The sequence below is a fragment of the Lissotriton vulgaris genome, unplaced genomic scaffold (genome assembly GCF_964263255.1).
Source record: "Lissotriton vulgaris unplaced genomic scaffold, aLisVul1.2 SCAFFOLD_301, whole genome shotgun sequence".
Lineage (NCBI taxonomy): Eukaryota > Metazoa > Chordata > Amphibia > Caudata > Salamandridae > Lissotriton > Lissotriton vulgaris.
Window position 1 is genome coordinate 1,446,420 of NW_028244321.1, and position 16,081 is coordinate 1,462,500.

The following is a 16,081-nucleotide window of genomic DNA, read 5'->3' on the forward strand; positions in this document are numbered from 1 at the left end:
TGCTTCAGAAGAAAATGACCGTGAAGTTCTGTACGTATTTGTTTTTTGCGAAGTCTGATTAACTTATCAGTTTCATTTTGTTGCTGAGCCGAAGAGCTCAGCGTGACTTCAGCAAAAGGGGATGTGGCTAATAGATTTTTAATGTGGCCTTCAGAAAAAGAAAGAGTGTCTTTCTCACCCATTACTTGAGAGAGACACGAGAGCCTCTCCAAGCTACGAGCCTAAATGACTTCCCACAACGAGAAATCAAAAGCCCTTAAAACTCTCGCGAGTGTGCACTCGCTCTAGAATTGGTTAACAACACGGAGTTTGGTCCTGGGACAGAGGGGCAGCTGGACCTAATATAAACTAGAAAAAATGAAGATGCTAGCCCTCCACCACTTATCACACAATTTTTGTGAATACAAACAGACAATTGTTTTGTTTGTATGGGCAAATTTATTTAACCCTTTTACTTAATTCTTTTTTTCTTATTTATAGAAACGTTCTGGGTGAGAAAAGGCACAAAAAATACAGACATTTATATTATTTACAGCTCACACGCATACATCTTTCATACCACTATTACAACTGACATATATACAAGTAATCGACATATTTTTACACACTATATATACAAACTTCTTTATGAAGAAGAATTCCAATTTCAAAGCCACAGATAATGATTCTCTGTGGAGAGTCAAGTTATTACGACGCCCAACAAGGGTCAAACAACAAAAAGGCAACAGAAAAATAAATTGCAAATTCACTGGTTGAAAATAATAAATCAATTATAACACAAATGTTAACTCGAAAATGCCTATTTTGCTGTTTTTTGCCAACGCGTTTCGAATCTGAGTCTGATCCCAGATTCTCCTCAGGGCTCTTTAAATGAAGATTCTGCAAAAAAAGAGGAAGCTTGCTTTAGCCACTATGCATCTAGCCATTTTGGACCCCTTAAGCGGAGAGATTATTAAGATTGTACCTCAAAAATGGAAGGCGCGGTCCCGCGGTGCCATTTTCAAGTGGGGGCTTTAGTTTCAGAAGAGGTTCTGTTAAAGAAATTATGGCGGTTAACCAACCATCCAGGGACACACAGGCTTTAGCGGCTTCAAACCTTCAAAGCGGAAAGGTCCTACCTTCAAATGTGGTAAGTGAGATCGCTACTGTTTCTTTGTGGCGCTGTATTTATTTCACTGTTCAGGCAGAGCTGCTGCAGCCTAGAACAAGTTAACAAGAGCGGCACTAAGTATATGTGAAGTTTAAAATACCAGTGACAAAGAATGCGGCGGGGGGAGTTGATTCATACCTGGTAACTGTTTTCCAAGCAGGAGACTCACTGCATCGCCAGCCCGTAGCTCCTTCGTTTTCACGCAGGCGGCGGGCCGGGACCAAAACGTTCCCAGAAATTGGTATGATTCACGCTGTTTTCTAGGGGGATATCAGAGTAAAGATTTAGCGCTGGGGCGCAAAAGGCTCGCTCATCTAGATACCACGTCTTAGGGCTTAGGTACTAACCTTCTTCTCCAGCTCTGGCAGCAGGAAATGCGAACCCATTGGTGTACCGAAGCCATGTGAGCTCCCTACTAGATACCTGCCTACCGCTAAGCATTATGGTCATTGTAGTGAGGAGTATTTACAAACGTGAAACTTCCGATAATGAGTTAAGTCCCGTTTGTGTGCTGTTAAATTTTAGTATTAAATATGCTTCTTTTTGTAGAAGCAGTTGTTCACAGTTGGTGCCCGGATTCAGATGATTTACATTACACAGTACAGTCCACTTGAACTCATTCTCACCATGGCTTTTGTCAACGAAATGTTGGACAAGTGGTGCTGTGAGGATTTTGTTCTTAATGCGTGACCTATGTTGTGTCATGCGTGTATTCACTTGCTGATTAGTCTTCCCGATGTAGATTTTAGGGCAGGAACAGACAATGGCATAAACCACATTTTTGGTTTTACAGTTGGTAAAATTGGAGTGGGTCCACGTTGTAGTCATATGTTGGAAGATTTTCCCTTCTAGGGTTGTGTCGCACGCGACACAAATCCCACATCTGGGGTGTTCCTCCACTGGTTTAAGGCCCCATTTAGACAATAAATCACTCTTTGGTTTTGTTACTCTAATGTCTGCACGGACCAGTTGTTGGCCAATGTTTTGGTTTTTGCGGAAAGCAAATAAGGGACGAGGGAAGGGAGTTTCTAATTCTTCCAGCAAGTGCCAGTGTTTTAGGACCAATTGTCTTATTTTGTGTGTTTCTGCACAGAACGTGGTGACACAGACCAAGCTCTCCAATTCACGCTTGATTTTTGTTTCAAAGAGGCATTCTCTAGGTGTGTATCTTGCCCTCTTGAAAGAATGTTTTAGTAATTTTTTGGGGTATCCCCTTTGTTGTAACTCATCACAAAAATGTTGGCCATGTTGTTCAAATTGTTCAACATCAGAGCAATTTCTCCGGATGCGGAGTAGTTGCCCGTAGGGCAAGTTGGCCCTTAAGTTTCGAGGATGCGAACTACCATAATGAAGAATGGTATTCTTGTCCGTTGCCTTCTTATGGAGTGAAGATTTCAGCATTCCTCCCACATTTTTCATCACCACGTCCAGAAACGTCATTTTGACGTTGCTTGAGTCAAGCGAAAAATGGATATCCTGGTGTCGTGAATTCAGCCAGTGGTGAAAGTCAACCAAGTCTGTGTGGCTCCCCTGCCACAGGAGCCACACGTCGTCGATGTAACGGTACCACTGTTTTATGTGTTGCATGAATGGGTTATTGGTGTCAACAAATTTTTTCTCGTATTCGGCCATGAACAGAACCGCCATTTCCGGAGCATAAGGGCACCCCATCGCGGTGCCCTTAATCTGCATAAAGAATTCATTGTCAAACCGAAAATAGTTCTTTTTCAGGGTTATTTCAGCCAGTCTAAGTATGAACGACGTTGGGACTCTATGGGGTCTCTCTCTGGAGTCTAGATAGAGTTCGATCGCCTCAAGAGCCTCCTCTTGAGGAATCTGTGTATACAGAGACGTAACGTCCATGGTGACCATTAATTGTGAGGTTTCATCAAAGACAGTGTCCTCAACTTTTTTTAGGAAATCCGTAGTATCACGGAGGTAAGCTTTCACTTTGGCTACGAAAGGTTTAAGGAAGAAGTCCACAAATTTGGACAATGGCTCTAGACATGAATCGCACCCCGAGACAATTGGACGTCCCGGGGGCTCAGACAGATTTTTATGGATCTTGGGCAAGAAGTATGCCACCGGGGTCCTAGGAGATTTTTTAATCAAGAAATCACTTTCTTTTGGGCCCAGGAATCCACTCTCCTTTCCACCTTGTACTACCTCTAAAATCAAAGACTGTATTTGTTGTAGAGGGTCTTCTGTCAATTCTTTATGCAGATTAAGGGCACCGCGATGGGGTGCCCTTATGCTCCGGAAATGGCGGTTCTGTTCATGGCCGAATACGAGAAAAAATTTGTTGACACCAATAACCCATTCATGCAACACATAAAACAGTGGTACCGTTACATCGACAACGTGTGGCTCCTGTGGCAGGGGAGCCACACAGACTTGGTTGACTTTCACCACTGGCTGAATTCACGACACCAGGATATCCATTTTTCGCTTGACTCAAGCAACGTCAAAATGACGTTTCTGGACGTGGTGATGAAAAATGTGGGAGGAATGCTGAAATCTTCACTCCATAAGAAGGCAACGGACAAGAATACCATTCTTCATTATGGTAGTTCGCATCCTCGAAACTTAAGGGCCAACTTGCCCTACGGGCAACTACTCCGCATCCGGAGAAATTGCTCTGATGTTGAACAATTTGAACAACATGGCCAACATTTTTGTGATGAGTTACAACAAAGGGGATACCCCAAAAAATTACTAAAACATTCTTTCAAGAGGGCAAGATACACACCTAGAGAATGCCTCTTTGAAACAAAAATCAAGCGTGAATTGGAGAGCTTGGTCTGTGTCACCACGTTCTGTGCAGAAACACACAAAATAAGACAATTGGTCCTAAAACACTGGCACTTGCTGGAAGAATTAGAAACTCCCTTCCCTCGTCCCTTATTTGCTTTCCGCAAAAACCAAAACATTGGCCAACAACTGGTCCGTGCAGACATTAGAGTAACAAAACCAAAGAGTGATTTATTGTCTAAATGGGGCCTTAAACCAGTGGAGGGACACCACAGATGTGGGAATTGTGTCGCGTGCGACACAACCCTAGAAGGGAAAATCTTCCAACATATGACTACAACGTGGACCCACTCCAATTTTACCAACTGTAAAACCAAAAATGTGGTTTATGCCATTGTCTGTTCCTGCCCTAAAATCTACATCGGGAAGACTAATCAGCAAGTGAATACACGCATGACACAACATAGGTCACGCATTAAGAACAAAATCCTCACAGCACCACTTGTCCAACATTTCGTTGACAAAAGCCATGGTGAGAATGAGTTCAAGTGGACTGTACTGTGTAATGTAAATCATCTGAATCCGGGCACCAACTGTGAACAACTGCTTCTACAAAAAGAAGCATATTTAATACTAAAATTTAACAGCACACAAACGGGACTTAACTCATTATCGGAAGTTTCACGTTTGTAAATACTCCTCACTACAATGACCATAATGCTTAGCGGTAGGCAGGTATCTAGTAGGGAGCTCACATGGCTTCGGTACACCAATGGGTTCGCATTTCCTGCTGCCAGAGCTGGAGAAGAAGGTTAGTACCTAAGCCCTAAGACGTGGTATCTAGATGAGCGAGCCTTTTGCGCCCCAGCGCTAAATCTTTACTCTGATATCCCCCTAGAAAACAGCGTGAATCATACCAATTTCTGGGAACGTTTTGGTCCCGGCCCGCCGCCTGCGTGAAAACGAAGGAGCTACGGGCTGGCGATGCAGTGAGTCTCCTGCTCGGAAAACAGTTACCAGGTATGAATCAACTCCCCCCGCCGCATTCTTTGTCACTGGTATTTTAAACTTCACATATACTTAGTGCCGCTCTTGTTAACTTGTTCTAGGCTGCAGCAGCTCTGCCTGAACAGTGAAATAAATACAGCGCCACAAAGAAACAGTAGCGATCTCACTTACCACATTTGAAGGTAGGACCTTTCCGCTTTGAAGGTTTGAAGCCGCTAAAGCCTGTGTGTCCCTGGATGGTTGGTTAACCGCCATAATTTCTTTAACAGAACCTCTTCTGAAACTAAAGCCCCCACTTGAAAATGGCACCGCGGGACCGCGCCTTCCATTTTTGAGGTACAATCTTAATAATCTCTCCGCTTAAGGGGTCCAAAATGGCTAGATGCATAGTGGCTAAAGCAAGCTTCCTCTTTTTTTGCAGAATCTTCATTTAAAGAGCCCTGAGGAGAATCTGGGATCAGACTCAGATTCGAAACGCGTTGGCAAAAAACAGCAAAATAGGCATTTTCGAGTTAACATTTGTGTTATAATTGATTTATTATTTTCAACCAGTGAATTTGCAATTTATTTTTCTGTTGCCTTTTTGTTGTTTGACCCTTGTTGGGCGTCGTAATAACTTGACTCTCCACAGAGAATCATTATCTGTGGCTTTGAAATTGGAATTCTTCTTCATAAAGAAGCTTGTATATATAGTGTGTAAAAATATGTCGATTACTTGTATATATGTCAGTTGTAATAGTGGTATGAAAGATGTATGCGTGTGAGCTGTAAATAATATAAATGTCTGTATTTTTTGTGCCTTTTCTCACCCAGAACGTTTCTATAAATAAGAAAAAAAGAATTAAGTAAAAGGGTTAAATAAATTTGCCCATACAAACAAAACAATTGTCTGTTTGTATTCACAAAAATTGTGTGATAAGTGGTGGAGGGCTAGCATCTTCATTTTTTCTAGTTTATATTAGGTCCAGCTGCCCCTCTGTCCCAGGACCAAACTCCGTGTTGTTAACCAATTCTAGAGCGAGTGCACACTCGCGAGAGTTTTAAGGGCTTTTGATTTCTCGTTGTGGGAAGTCATTTAGGCTCGTAGCTTGGAGAGGCTCTCGTGTCTCTCTCAAGTAATGGGTGAGAAAGACACTCTTTCTTTTTCTGAAGGCCACATTAAAAATCTATTAGCCACATCCCCTTTTGCTGAAGTCACGCTGAGCTCTTCGGCTCAGCAACAAAATGAAATTGATAAGTTAATCAGACTTCGCAAAAAACAAATACGTACAGAACTTCACGGTCATTTTCTTCTGAAGCACCTAAGGGGTGGGATCATCCCATGGGGCCTTCAGGTGAAAAATGTCCCAGTCATTTTTACTGACGACGCAGAATATAAGAAGGGCTTCAGTTGTATAAATACCAAGTGCAGCAGGGACCTGATGGTCCACACCATAGAGACTGCCCAGAGATTATGTGCAAAAGAACTACAAGAAATTGAGGAATTGACTACGGCCATCAGAGACAACCAGGCGGTTTCAGACTCCAAAGCCCTTTTGGAAAAAATTGATAAAGAGATACAGACCTTCAAAGACATTACCATAAATAATAAGACAGGACAGTTCGAAAGAGACTCCAAGTCCTTCACATTAGAAAGGGCTTATCCCTTCTTGAAGGACGACTACTATTCCCAATCAGAATCCCGAGGAGCACTTAACAATTTCCAAGGAAGATCTAGGAATAGATTCAAAACTTTTTCAGAAACCTCGTCCTCAGAATCATCTGGTTCGGACTCGAGGGGTGGAAATAAAAAACAAAATCCTTTTTTAGAGAAAGGACAGCAGTCAAAGGTAAGGTTCAAGCCGCAATGGGAAATGCGAACCCGGAGGAATTATTACAAGTCATAGCAAAACCATCTACTATAGTTAATTTATCAACTAGGGCATTATCAAAGGACGAAGAGTCAGTTTTGAATCTGGGACTAAAATTCGTCCCTACAAGACGGACAGATTTTACTAAAATAAAGTTGGAAGCTATAGAATTCTGTCGGAAAATTCGACTTAAAGCGTTCTTTGCTAATCAACCACCAAGTAACAATATGGAAACTACGGGCTTGAGGAACAAATCTACTTTCGTACCCAATCAGAACATCCCAAAACAAGTTCAAGCATTTGAACAAGTTCTCCTGTCATCCATTAATAAATTAGAAAACCAACAGAAATTTGTTAAACCCAACATCACCAAGGGGCAAAGGACCGCCATACAAAATCTTAAGGCAGACTCTTCTGTGGTGATAAAACAAGCTGACAAGGGCGGGGCGGTCGTTATTTTGCCAAGGGATAAGTACCTAGCGGAAGGCAGTTCCCAGGTCAACAATCAGGAATGGTACCGCAAATTGACAGAAGACCCTCTACAACAAATACAGTCTTTGATTTTAGAGGTAGTACAAGGTGGAAAGGAGAGTGGATTCCTGGGCCCAAAAGAAAGTGATTTCTTGATTAAAAAATCTCCTAGGACCCCGGTGGCATACTTCTTGCCCAAGATCCATAAAAATCTGTCTGAGCCCCCGGGACGTCCAATTGTCTCGGGGTGCGATTCATGTCTAGAGCCATTGTCCAAATTTGTGGACTTCTTCCTTAAACCTTTCGTAGCCAAAGTGAAAGCTTACCTCCGTGATACTACGGATTTCCTAAAAAAAGTTGAGGACACTGTCTTTGATGAAACCTCACAATTAATGGTCACCATGGACGTTACGTCTCTGTATACACAGATTCCTCAAGAGGAGGCTCTTGAGGCGATCGAACTCTATCTAGACTCCAGAGAGAGACCCCATAGAGTCCCAACGTCGTTCATACTTAGACTGGCTGAAATAACCCTGAAAAAGAACTATTTTCGGTTTGACAATGAATTCTTTATGCAGATTAAGGGCACCGCGATGGGGTGCCCTTATGCTCCGGAAATGGCGGTTCTGTTCATGGCCGAATACGAGAAAAAATTTGTTGACACCAATAACCCATTCATGCAACACATAAAACAGTGGTACCGTTACATCGACGACGTGTGGCTCCTGTGGCAGGGGAGCCACACAGACTTGGTTGACTTTCACCACTGGCTGAATTCACGACACCAGGATATCCATTTTTCGCTTGACTCAAGCAACGTCAAAATGACGTTTCTGGACGTGGTGATGAAAAATGTGGGAGGAATGCTGAAATCTTCACTCCAAAAGAAGGCAACGGACAAGAATACCATTCTTCATTATGGTAGTTCGCATCCTCGAAACTTAAGGGCCAACTTGCCCTACGGGCAACTACTCCGCATCCGGAGAAATTGCTCTGATGTTGAACAATTTGAACAACATGGCCAACATTTTTGTGATGAGTTACAACAAAGGGGATACCCCAAAAAATTACTAAAACATTCTTTCAAGAGGGCAAGATACACACCTAGAGAATGCCTCTTTGAAACAAAAATCAAGCGTGAATTGGAGAGCTTGGTCTGTGTCACCACGTTCTGTGCAGAAACACACAAAATAAGACAATTGGTCCTAAAACACTGGCACTTGCTGGAAGAATTAGAAACTCCCTTCCCTCGTCCCTTATTTGCTTTCCGCAAAAACCAAAACATTGGCCAACAACTGGTCCGTGCAGACATTAGAGTAACAAAACCAAAGAGTGATTTATTGTCTAAATGGGGCCTTAAACCAGTGGAGGGACACCACAGATGTGGGAATTGTGTCGCGTGCGACACAACCCTAGAAGGGAAAATCTTCCAACATATGACTACAACGTGGACCCACTCCAATTTTACCAACTGTAAAACCAAAAATGTGGTTTATGCCATTGTCTGTTCCTGCCCTAAAATCTACATCGGGAAGACTAATCAGCAAGTGAATACACGCATGACACAACATAGGTCACGCATTAAGAACAAAATCCTCACAGCACCACTTGTCCAACATTTCGTTGACAAAAGCCATGGTGAGAATGAGTTCAAGTGGACTGTACTGTGTAATGTAAATCATCTGAATCCGGGCACCAACTGTGAACAACTGCTTCTACAAAAAGAAGCATATTTAATACTAAAATTTAACAGCACACAAACGGGATTTAACTCATTATCGGAAGTTTCACGTTTGTAAATACTCCTCACTACAATGACCATAATGCTTAGCGGTAGGCAGGTATCTAGTAGGGAGCTCACATGGCTTCGGTACACCAATGGGTTCGCATTTCCTGCTGCCAGAGCTGGAGAAGAAGGTTAGTACCTAAGCCCTAAGACGTGGTATCTAGATGAGCGAGCCTTTTGCGCCCCAGCGCTAAATCTTTACTCTGATATCCCCCTAGAAAACAGCGTGAATCATACCAATTTCTGGGAACGTTTTGGTCCCGGCCCGCCGCCTGCGTGAAAACGAAGGAGCTACGGGCTGGCGATGCAGTGAGTCTCCTGCTTGGAAAACAGTTACCAGGTATGAATCAACTCCCCCCGCCGCATTCTTTGTCACTGGTATTTTAAACTTCACATATACTTAGTGCCGCTCTTGTTAACTTGTTCTAGGCTGCAGCAGCTCTGCCTGAACAGTGAAATAAATACAGCGCCACAAAGAAACAGTAGCGATCTCACTTACCACATTTGAAGGTAGGACCTTTCCGCTTGGAAGGTTTGAAGCCGCTAAAGCCTGTGTGTCCCTAGATGGTTGCTTAACCGCCATAATTTCTTTAACAGAACCTCTTCTGAAACTAAAGCCCCCACTTGAAAATGGCACCGCGGGACCGCGCCTTCCATTTTTGAGGTACAATCTTAATAATCTCTCCGCTTAAGGGGTCCAAAATGGCTAGATGCATAGTGGCTAAAGCAAGCTTCCTCTTTTTTTGCAGAATCTTCATTTAAAGAGCCCTGAGGAGAATCTGGGATCAGACTCAGATTCGAAACGCGTTGGCAAAAAACAGCAAAATAGGCATTTTCGAGTTAACATTTGTGTTATAATTGATTTATTATTTTCAACCAGTGAATTTGCAATTTATTTTTCTGTTGCCTTTTTGTTGTTTGACCCTTGTTGGGCGTCGTAATAACTTGACTCTCCACAGAGAATCATTATCTGTGGCTTTGAAATTGGAATTCTTCTTCATAAAGAAGCTTGTATATATAGTGTGTAAAAATATGTCGATTACTTGTATATATGTCAGTTGTAATAGTGGTATGAAAGATGTATGCGTGTGAGCTGTAAATAATATAAATGTCTGTATTTTTTGTGCCTTTTCTCACCCAGAACGTTTCTATAAATAAGAAAAAAAGAATTAAGTAAAAGGGTTAAATAAATTTGCCCATACAAACAAAACAATTGTCTGTTTGTATTCACAAAAATTGTGTGATAAGTGGTGGAGGGCTAGCATCTTCATTTTTTCTAGTTTATATTAGGTCCAGCTGCCCCTCTGTCCCAGGACCAAACTCCGTGTTGTTAACCACTCTCTAAAAATGGCATTCATACAATAGTAAGATTAAATCCAACCTCACCAGTAGATAGGATTTATCAATAAATAAATAAAGCTTCTCCTCTCTGATATGGAATTACCCCCCAAAAAGTATAAGGGAATACCCAATGCTAACCTATGAGAGGGGCAGATCTCACAGTAGTGAAAAATGTAATAGACTGTTTGATACTAATAGGACATACAAACTACCACAGTACATGTCTTACCTTTTACTTACATAGCATGATGCCCCTTGGACTACCTAGGGCCTACCTTAGGGGTTACTGATATGTAATAAAATTGGAGTTTAAGGCTTGGCAAGTAGTTTTAAATGCCAAGTCGAAGTGGCAGTACACTGCAGCACAGGCACTGCAGTAGGAGGCTTGAGACAGGTTTGAAATGCTATTTCTTTGGGCGGCACAATCAGTCCCTGGGTATATGGTATACCACTTTACAAGGGGCTTTCAAGTAAATTAAATCTGTCAGTCAGGTATACTCCAATTATACACATGATTAGGGAAGAAGCACGTGCACTTCAGCACTGATTAGTAGCGATAAAGTGATCAGAGTCCTAAGGCCAACAAAAAGATACAGCAAAATGCGGAGGTGAAAAGCAATAAGGTGGGGTTGGGACCACCTTAAGAATGCAAGGTCTAACAAAAACGAACTAAGGATAACATGAGTAAAACATCAGGTTTCTCTACAGCATTTGGTGAGACAAATGGGCCTTCTTTTATCTTCCATAAATGCAATCTTTCCCGGACCCCTTTATTATATAGCTCTTCAAGGAAAAAATATAAATGACTTACATAGGAGCCTCAAATACTCAAAGATGGTAGACTTCTGTAATATGGGCCATATACTAAAAGCAGCACGAAAACAGAGTGCAATAGGGTCCAAAAAACTTGAGTGACCCATGAGAGTATGCATGCAAGCCTATAGTATTCCAAACTAGAGATAAACGCATGCAATTTTTGTTTTCAGGAGAGAATGTGCCTGCTGAAAAAAACATTATTTTTAAAAAGTGCATTGCAGAATATCAGGAATTTGCTGTGGGACACCTTGAAAACTTGCATACAGATTATGTGCACACACCTTACAGTCAGTTGTTGTGGCCGAGTGGTTAAGGCGATGGACTAGAAATCCATTGGGATCTCCCCGCGCAGGTTCGAATCCTGCCGACAATGAGAATCTTTTTAACATCGGCTACAATTTCAGAAGTTAACCTTTAGTTTTTCTTCCATGTCAGTTTTATAAATAGGTGGCTTATTTTGGTGTCACTATTGCCATATCACATATTTATTATCGCTCCCCCTTTCATATCTTTGCTATAACTCTCGTCCATCATTAGCGCTGGTGCAAACGCTTCAAATTATTATACCCTGGCTCTCTCGGTCATACCTGTGCATGCCCTTGAAACTTACTTTACCAATAAAAGAAGCAAATAGAGAAATAAAATAAAAGTACTAGCTGAATTAGGCAAACACACTTCATAAAACTGCATTTTCTTTTCTATTCTCCCCGAGTTACAAGCTTAACTGCTCCCTGTGTAATTTCTCTTAACCTGCTGTTCCTGGAAGAGAATTTCATCTACAAGCTCTTTCTGTGTTTTTTCCTAGTCTTTTCTTTCCCTTTTCTTAGATTTGTAACTGTTCCTTTATGTGCTCTATTTAGGCGCCATTAATCTCATTTGAGCTCCTTGTACCTGCTGCTGTTTTCTCCACACCTCATACTGTCTTTTCCCTCTTTCTCTCTTTCTCTGCGGTTGGTGGCTACTTTCCAAAGTGTCTGATGCCCCATTGTTCCTTCGTCTTGTTGTCAGACGTGAATTTGAAAAGCAACAAAATTAACGAGCCTTTACCACTCACACATGGCAGAAGTTTATACTTTAATTCAATGAGCTAAGAAAAGTGTGTTGTGGGGCCCCTACGAGCCATGGTGCTTGCATCATCATAAGTAGGCATGCAGTCATTAGCCACAGCTCTGATTATGGGTCACTGAGGTCAGTTTCAATAATTTCTCAAAAACCTAACCATGCAGTCCCCCCTAACTGTGTAGTTATCTTGCTTTACTGCTGTTTGTGTGATTAGCTGGGAGGAGCTCACGGCAGCATCCTCCCAATAAAAGTGTAGATGGACCGTTCCTTAACTCTTTCTTGCTTCACATACAGATGGCTTGAGGAGGTACAGGGGAGATGCAGGTCTAATAAACAGAATAGAATATCTGCGCCAGGTGTGTTTCTCTGCATTGGTGTCCCATCACAGGCCCACCAGTGTATGTGTGATCTTTGACTCCTGCCAGTTCACAAGCAGGCGGCCAGGAAACGGTTTCAGCCTATCAACCACTGAGGAGATAAAGCCTTTGTATAAGGAATGAGGAAGCAATGAACACATTCAGCCTATCACAGGAGTAGCCCTGAGTGTTCCGAATTATAATTTCTTCATGTCACTATACGTTATTGAGCCCAAGTAGCTCGCCGTGATCGTATAGTGGTTAGTAGTCTGCGTTGTGGCCGCAGCAACCTCGGTTCGAATCCGAGTCACGGCATTGTGGTTGGCAATGTCACGGCAGTTGGGTTTTTCCTTTACAGAATTCCCAAATGTACCAGTTGTTTTTGTAAAATGTCTATTAAAAACAGATCCTTTTCAATATTTAAACGATCTAACGACAAAATATTTAAACACACATGATTATAAGATGTAGGTATACTGTACTTACTGACATAAATTATCGTTCTTGAACATATTTGCGGTAAGGGGAGCGGACCTCTCCCCAGGCCAATCAGAATGCAGATGAATGCAGTTGCAGTTGAGTGACCTGTCTTGTGGCTGTCTACAGGGAATGCACATATGTAGCTGTCTCGCAGCCCAATCCAGACATCAATTGAAGACAGGTTTTGATGCAAATAGAGCAGTAAGTGCAGAGAAATGCTCACTCTCTAAAAATGGCATTTATACAATAGTAAGCTTAAATCCAACCTCACCAGTAGATAGGATTTATCAATAAATAAATAAAGCTTCTCCTCTCTGATATGGAATTACCCCCAAAAAGTATAAGGGAATACCCAATGCTAACCTATGAGAGGGGCAGACCTCACATTAGTGAAAAATGTAATAGACTGTTTGATACTACTAGGACATACAAACTACCACAGTACATGTCTTACCTTTTACTTACATAGCATGATGCCCCTAGGACTACCTAGGGCCTACCTTAGGGGTTACTGATATGTAATAAAATTGAAGTTTAAGGCTTGGCAAGTAGTTTTAAATGCCAAGTCGAAGTGGCAGTACACTGCAGCACAGACACTGCAGTAGCAGGCTTGAGACAGGTTTGAAATGCTATTTCTTTGGGCGGCACAATCAGTCCCTGGGTATATGGAATACCACTTTCCAAGGGGCTTTCAAGTAAATTAAATTTGTTAGTCAGGTATACTCCAATTATACACATGATTAGGGACGAAGCATGTGCACTTCAGCACTGATTAGTAGCGATAAAAAGATCAGAGTCCTAAGGCCAACAAAAAGATACAGCAAAATGCGGAGGTGAAAAGCAATAAGGTGGGGTTGGGACCACTTTAAGAATGCAAGGTCTAACAAAAACGAACTAAGGATAACATGAGTAAAACATCAGGTTTCTCTACAGCATTTGGTGAGACAAGTGGGCCTTCTTTTATCTTCCATAAATGCAATCATTCCCGGACCCCTTTATTATATAGCTCTTCAAGGAAAAAATATAAAGCACTTACAAAGGAGCCTCAAATACTCAAAGATGGTAGACTTCTGTAATATGGGTCATATACTAAAAGCAGCACGAAAACAGAGTGCAATAGGGTCCAAAAACTTGAGTGACCCATGAGAGTATGCATGCAAGCCTATGGTATTCCAAACTAGAGATATACGCATGCAATTTTTGTTTTTAGGAGAGAATGTGCCTGCTGAAAAAAACATTATTTTTAAAAAGTGCATTGCAGAATATCAGGAATTTGCTGTGGGACACCTTGAAAACTTGCATACAGATTATGTGCACACACCTTACAGTCAGTTGTTGTGGCCGAGTGGTTAAGGCGATGGACTAAAAATCCATTGGGGTCTCCCCGCGCAGGTTCGAATCCTGCCGACAACGAGAATCTTTTTAACATCGGCTACAATTTCAGAAGTTAACCTTTAGTATTTCTTCCATGTCAGTTTTATAAATAGGTGGCTTATTTTGGTGTCACTATTGCCATATCACATATTTATTATCGCTCCCCCTTTCATATCTTTGCTATAACTCTCGTGCTTCATTAGCGCTGGTGCAAACGCTTCAAATTATTATACCCTGGCTCTCTCGGTCATACCTGTGCATGCACTTGAAACTTACTTTACCAATAAAAGAAGCAAATAGAGAAATAAAATAAAAGTGCTAGCTGGATTAGGCAAACGCACTTCATAAAACTGCATTTTCTTTTCTATTCTCCCCCGTCTTACAAGCTTAACTGCTCCCTGTGTAATTTCTCTTAACCTGCTGTTCCTGGAAGAGAATTTCATCTACAAGCTCTTTCTGTGTTTTTTCCTAGTCTTTTCTTTCCCTTTTCTTAGATTTGTAACTGTTTCTTTACGTGCTCTATTTAGGCGCCATTAATCTCATTTGAGCTCCTTGTACCTGCTGCTGTTTTCTCCACACCTCATACTGTCTTTTCCCTCTTTCTCTCTTTCTCTGCGGTTGGTGGCTACTTTCCAAAGCGTCTGATGCCCCAATGTTCCTTCGTCTTGTTGTCAGACGTGAATTTGAAAAGCAACAAAATTAACGAGCCTTTACCACTCACACATGGCAGAAGTTTATACTTTAATTCAATGAGCTAAGAAAAGTGTGTTGTGGGGCCCCTACGAGCCATGGTGCTTGCTTCATCATAATTAGGCATGCAGTCATTAGCCACAGCTCTGATTATGGGTCACTGAGGTCAGTTTCAATAATTCATCAAAAACCTAACCATGCAGTCCCCCCTAACTGTGTAGTTATCTTGCTTTACTGCTGTTTGTGTGATTAGCTGGGAGGAGCTCACGGCAGCATCCTCCCAATAAAAGTGTAGATGGACCGTTCCTTAACTCTTTCTTGCTTCACATACAGATGGCTTGAGGAGGTACAGGGGAGATGCAGGTCTAATAAACAGAATAGAATATCTGCGCCAGGTGTGTTTCTCTGCATTGGTGTCCCATCACAGGCCCACCAGTGTATGTGTGATCATTGACTCCTGCCAGTTCACAAGCAGGCGGCCAGGAAACGGTTTCAGCCTATCAACCACTGAGGAGATAAAGCCTTTGTATAAGGAATGAGGAAGCAATGAACACATTCAGCCTATCACAGGAGTAGCCCTGAGTGTTCCGAATTATAATTTCTTCATGTCACTGTACGTTATTGAGCCCAAGTAGCTCGCCGTGATCGTATAGTGGTTAGTACTCTGCGTTGTGGCCGCAGCAACCTCGGTTCGAATCCGAGGCACGGCATTGTGGTTGGCAATGTCACGGCAGTTGGGTTTTTCCTTTACAGAATTCCCAAATGTACCAGTTGTTTTTGTAAAATGTCTATTAAAAACAGATCCTTTTCAATATTTAAATGATCTAACGACAAATTATTTAAACACACATGATTATAAGATGTAGGTATACTGTACTTACTGACATAAATTATCGTTCTTGAACATATTTGCGGTAAGGGGAGCAGACCTCTCCCCCAGGCCAAT

General features: G+C 41.9%; 1 non-coding gene across 1 annotated transcript; it reads left to right on the top strand.

Moving 5' to 3' along the window:
- Window positions 1–14,402: 14,402 nt before the first annotated feature.
- Window positions 14,403–14,484, top strand: TRNAF-AAA (transfer RNA phenylalanine (anticodon AAA)). The gene has a single exon. It is a non-coding gene; the product is annotated as a tRNA-Phe (tRNA).
- Window positions 14,485–16,081: the final 1,597 nt, after the last annotated feature.